Source organism: Pseudorca crassidens, chromosome 4 (assembly GCF_039906515.1).
Source record: "Pseudorca crassidens isolate mPseCra1 chromosome 4, mPseCra1.hap1, whole genome shotgun sequence".
NCBI lineage: Eukaryota > Metazoa > Chordata > Mammalia > Artiodactyla > Delphinidae > Pseudorca > Pseudorca crassidens.
In genome coordinates this window covers 13,408,842-13,415,006 of record NC_090299.1, presented here as the reverse complement: position 1 = coordinate 13,415,006, position 6,165 = coordinate 13,408,842, and the positions used below count along the sequence as shown (strand labels likewise).

At 42.9% G+C, this 6,165-nt stretch overlaps 1 pseudogene; it reads right to left on the bottom strand.

Moving 5' to 3' along the window:
- Positions 1–822: 822 nt before the first annotated feature.
- On the bottom strand, positions 823–1,919 carry LOC137223078 (hsc70-interacting protein pseudogene; annotated as a pseudogene).
- Between the last annotated feature and the right edge of the window lie 4,246 nt (positions 1,920–6,165).

Below are 6,165 nucleotides of genomic sequence, written 5' to 3'. Positions count from 1 at the left end.
GCTAGGGGAGAGGAAAATCAGGAGCTCTTTTTTAACCATGTTAAGTCTGAGATGTTTATTAGACTTCTTGGGTATTTCAGCAGCGGATTTCTGGAAAAGATGCTTCCATCTTTTATTGTTAAAATATAAACTTTCAATCTAGTCCAGTGGAGGATGCTGTGATGATGGGTGGCAGTAGAATGTAGTTCCTTGAATTTGTGATAGAGTCAGGAACAGGCTTATGAGAAGCAGAATTAGATATACTTCAAAGTTTCTGTATGATTGTGGACCCAACAGATAGAGAGAATAAAAAAAAATATTGAGGATGAGATGAAACAATAAATAGTTGAATCCAAGCAATGGTGTAGTCACCTGACTGGAGGTTTCTAAGAACTAATGAGGGTTGAAAATTAGCTAATGATATGATTTGGATTTAGGGATGTTAGTTATCTGCTGCTACATAACAAACTACCCCAAAATTTATATTAATAACAATATAAATATTTATTATCTTACACAGTTTCTGTGGATTGGGAATTGGAGAACAGCTTAGTGGGTTTTGTTTTTCGGCAGGAAGGGCTTAATTGTTGTTGTTTTAATATTTTTCAGGTTTAAAAAGTGTTTATAAAGCTTTTAATTCCCAGTAGGAAAATGTTATCTGAATGATTGTTCTAATAGCAAACCACTGTAAATTGTTTCAGCTGCATTTGGGACAGAGGGAGAGAGATTATTTTCAAAGCACCGTAGCTTTCTTCATGAGAAGGTCAGAGGTACACTGGTTTGTATGATTGCGACATCCACTAGGTGATCTTTCCTTCATGGGCTTGATTTGTCAGAAGAGCCTTAGGCTTCACCTCCCAATTTGGCTGAAGATTTACTGATGAGATTCACAACCTTTGGGTTGCTCTGATTTTTCAACATATTTGCCAAGTTCTGGGGCACATCCTGGAAGGCCGTCATAACTTCTGGATCCTGCGTGGCCTCAAGAACCTCTGGATCACTAATCCTTTCATTGAGCCCAAGCATTCCTGCCATTCCAGGCATACCCCCTCCCATTCCAGGCGTTCCTCCAGGAAAGTTACCAGGTGTCGGCCCAGGAAAGCCACGGAAAAACAGCCACACTGAGTTCCTGATGTCTCCTGACTTATTCCCCACTCTGGGCTCTCATGTTCTTCCCGAGCCTTCTTAAGCCTTTCTCTTTTTCCTTTGATCTCTCGCTCTTCATGTTTTCCCTCATACTTTCTCTGATGTTCAGCAGTTTTCTGGGCCCTTGGTTGAACTTCTTTCAGCATTGCACTAGCATCTTCATCATAATCCAGTTTACAGGCAAGGGCAAGATCACGGACTGCTTCTACACGATGGCCCAGAGGTATGTGCGCTTTCCTGGCCCACTTGTAAGGCTGAGCTGAATCGGGATTTATTTCAATATCTCTGTCACAGTCTCAGATGACAGCATTTGGCTTCTGTAATTTGATGAAGACACTGGCTCTCTTGGCATATGGAATGGCCAAGCAAGGATTCAGCCTGATGGTATCTGTGAACTAGTCAATGGCTTTCTGTAGTTCACCATCATTTAGGGCCTCAATGGCAGCCACATTTTTATCCTTTGCCTCATGCATCATCCCCTCAGTTATCTCAGCATTTTCATCTCCCATTTCTTGAGGGGGCAACCGTGTCTGGTTCAATCGCACCTTCAATTTCTAGATCACTTTCCTCACTTGATGTTTCATCTGTCTTTATGTTTTCCTCTGATTTCTCACTATCTGGTTTTTCTTTTTGGTATGTGCTGATTTAGTTTTATGAGTAGCAGGTGGTATTTTTCCTCCAATGACCTCCACCCGCTCCCTCAGGAAGTGCATTTCTTCAGTGTTCAGGACACTGGCATCCTGCTTACACATCTTCACGAAGGTTCAAAGCTCGCTCACTTTGGGAAGGTCCATGGGCCGGCAAGGCCGAGGCTGAGGTCGGATTCCAGCCCAGGGCGCTAGCTCAGCGTGACTATGTAGAAGGGTGAGGCTGCTTAGTTTTGAGTCCAGGTCCCTCTTAAAGTCGCAGTCAATATGTTGGCCAGGGCTACAGTTTTTGAAGGCTTGACTGGGGCTAGAGAATCCATTTCCCAGATGGGTGATTCATACACATGGCAAGTTAATGCTGGCTGTTGGTAGGAGGACTCAGTTCCTTACCACGTAGATGGCTCCCTGGGCTGCATGAGTAGCTGGCTTCCTCCACACAAAAAAAATCCAAGAGTGTGTAAGGTAGAAGAAGCTATGTCTTTTATGTCCTAGCTTCAGAAGTCACTCTCCATCATTTCCACAATATCCTATTGATTACAGGTTAGCCTCATTCAGAGTAGAAGTGTCTACACAGGGAAGTGACTGACAGGAGGAGAGCATCGTCGGAGGCCCTTTTGGAGGCTGGTGTCAGCTCCCTTTTTAAGTTTTGTAGTTTATGATATATTAGTAGTATAAAGGGACTCATCTTCGTAGTGGTGTATGAGAAAAATTCCCCTAGATACTCGTGACTCCAGACCTCATATGCAATTCAACCAGCTTTAGAAATATCATCAAAACAATTTGAGAAGATAAACTTTTTTTAAAGCAATAAGCATTTTTTAAAACATTGAGAAGGCTTACAATTAAATATAGTAGTGTTCTAAAAATCACACACATGGTATTAGTATTTTTGTGTAAAGGAATCTGTATATTTAGTGTTTTAAGTTTTTATAATGTTTAGGAGAATACAACCTATTGGAATGACACATTGTATGTGTAATGCTTATTTAAAATGTGTAACTAAGTAATTGATTTACATTTGTGATTTTAAGTGGAAATCTTTCAAATGTAAATACACTATTAGACATTTTAAAAACTTAAAATTAACATATTTATAAGATTAATTTATTAGATATATGTGAATTACTTAAGTACTTGGAAAGTGTTTTTTGGTTTTGGTTTGTGTTTTGGTCAGACAACTGAAGAACTTAAAAAAAATAAATTGAATATATTAAATTTATAAATGTAGTTAAAATATTTAAAGTAGGTTAATTAACTGTGACCAAACATTCATCAAAAGTCCCCTTAGAGGGACTTCCCTGCTGGTCCAGTGGTTAAGACTCTGCGCTCTCAATGCAGGGGGCCCTGGTTCGATCCCGCACGTCTCATCGAAGATCCTGCATGCGGCAATGAAGACCCGGTACAGCCAAGTCAAATACAAAAATAAATATATATATTTTTAAAAGCCCCTTTACAAGGGGTTGTTTAAATTTAGCTATATCTATACAATTTTATAAATTTATAAGCTTACAGGAAAATCTCCTTGGGTTTTGATTTTGTAAAGTCAAGCATTAATTTTTCAAAACCAAAGTAACTTTTGAATACTTTTCCTTGAATGCACAAAAGTTAACCTTAAGTAAATAGATTCACTTTACTTGGATGGCAGTGGGGGAAGGGGGAGAAGAGAGATTTTGGCTGATGGGCCAAGTCTTGCCTGACTAGGCTTGGGCCTGACTCCTGTTCCTGCCTGATGGCTGAGCTGGTCCACCAGTATAAGCTCTTCCCTGCCAGGGCCAGAAGGGGTGAGGCAGAGGGCAGGGAGCCAGGGCTCCACCTGGATTGTCTGTTCCCCGCTCCCACCTCCTTGATCTCACTGTGCTCTGTGCATGTAATAAGCGCGTCACTAGCCTTAATACCAACCCACAGCACGATTCTCGCTCTCTCCAAAGAAGCTGAGCACATGGTACAATGGTCTTTATTAACTTGCCCTTTGATTGTCCAAGGGACTTCTAACGGACCTGCAGGACTAATTGTGGCTGTATTAAGCAGAGAGTACAATAAAGAACATCAGAGGGTCCTGGACGTAAAAGCTGCAAATTCACCACATTGTAGTGATATGACTTACAGATATAAAACAAAAAAAACAGCCAAACATTGATTAGTATGGGGTAGCACAGTCTCACATTTAGCTTTGGGTTGTAATATTGAAGTTTTTAATTTACTATAACTGAACTATGCCTGAACACCCTACCCAGCTGGGTTGTGGGCAGGAATGCTCTTAAATTTCCTATTAACTGGGGCTTCCCTGGAGGCGCAGTGGTTGAGAGTCCGCCTGCCGATGCAGGGGACACAGGTTCGTGCCCCGGTCCGGGAAGATCCCACAGGCCGCGGAGGGGCTGGGCCCGTGAGCCATGGCCGCTGAGCCTGCGCGTCCGGAGCCTGTGCTCCGCAACGGGAGAGGCCACAACAGTGAGAGGCCCACGTACCGCAAAAAAAAAAAAAAAAAAAAATTTCCTATTAACTGTATTTTTGTGTCTTCCATGAAAGTTCAACTCCCAGTTCCTGCTTTTTGCCTGGGATGGCGTCTAGGTGCCTGCGGAGAGCCTCAGCAGTCCTGAGTGCCAGAACAGGGGCTGCTCTTTGTCACAGGATGCCCTGCTCTTCGAAATGGCACCTGTCTAGTGCCTGACCCTGCTGCCCTTCCCATGGGTTTTAGCATAGTTTCCAATTGCTGCTATAACAAGTTATCACAGACTTGGTGGCTTAAAAGAACACTTTATTCTCTCATAGTTCTGGAAGGTATAAATCCTCTATCAAGGTATCATCACCTCCTGCTGAAGTTTCCAGGAAATACTTCCTTGACTCTTCCTAGCTTCTGGTGGCTCCTGGCAGTCCTTGGCATTCCCTGGATTGTAGCTGCATCATTCTCATTTCTACCTCCATCTTCACATGGCCATCTTCCCTCTGTATGGCTCTCTGTGTCTTCATGTGGCCTTCTCATTAGGATGAGAAGTCAGTCATTGGGTTTAGGGCCCACGCTAATCCAGCAAGATCTCATCTAAACTAATGACATCTGCAAAGACCCCGTTTCCTAATAAGAAATGTCACATTCTGAGGGTCCAGGTGGACATGAATTTGGGGAGATACTAGTCAACACAGTATACCATTCAACACGCAAAGGTACTGGGGCTGCAAGTTCAGGCCATGTTTAGAGCCAGGTGCTTGAGGACGTGGAGTGTTGTGTTGAGGATGCTGAGGTTTGCTCTCTACCCACAGAGGAGGCATCAAGTGCTCTATGCGGGAGAGTATCATGGTCAGAGTTTCATGAAGGATTGCTTTGGTCACAGTGTGTAAAATAAATTGGAGCAGGGAGGGCTAAGGAGGAAAGAAAACCAGTTTTACCATTGGATAATCAAGTGATATGTAATACAATCTTGAGTCAGGATAGATGGTATAGGAAGAAGAGGAAGGGACAAGTGGGAGACGTATCATAAATTCAGAGTTAACCAGACTTGGAAATTAATATGTGGTGGGTGGGAGGAAGCAGTGAAGAAAGGGAAGTGTGTAGGGGGCTGAACAATATGGGTGGTCCCTTAACATCGTTGAGTGGTTGCCAAATGAGAGATAGTATTGCCCATAGGGCTGGGGTTAAAGAGAAAGGCAAGGCTTGAGGATCCCACAGTGGTGGACCCCAGTGACATTATGAGTGGTTAGGGAGTTGGAAGTAGGCTCTTTCAGTTGGGATTACCTCCATGAAAAGTATTCTACGTTTGTGTAAGAGGATTCCATGGCATAGGCCTCACCTGCTTTTGCTTTTGTTTTTTTTAAAATTTTTTTTAAACAAACCCAATTTTTATTTTATTTATTTATTTATTTACTTTTGGCTGCATTGGGTCTTTGTTGCTGTGCGCGGGCTTTCTCTAGTTGTGGCGAGCGGGGGCTACTCTTCGTTGTGGTGCGTGGGCTTCTCATTGAGGTGGCTTGTCTTGTTGTGGAGCACGGGCTCTAGGAGCGCGGGCTTCAGTAGCTGTGGCTCACTGGCTCTAGAGCGCAGATTCAGTAGCTGTGGTGCACGGGCTTAGTTGCTCCGCGGCATGTGGGATCTTCCCAGACCAGGGCTCGAACCCGTGTCCCTTGCATTGGCAGGCGGATTCTTAACCACTGCACCACCAGGGAAGTCCTGCTTTTGTTTTTTTTAATATTCCTTACCTACATCAGGTTCTTTGTCTGGATAATGTATCTTTAATTTTAATAGATATTGCCAGGTTACTTTCCTAAAAGGCTGTAACAATTCACTTTTTTACTGGCCTTGTATGAGAGTTCCCTTTCCTCCTTATTCCCACAATTAGTAGGTATTTCACTCTTTAATTTTTGCTATTTGAAAATATGACTTCTTTAAATGGCTGCAAAACAT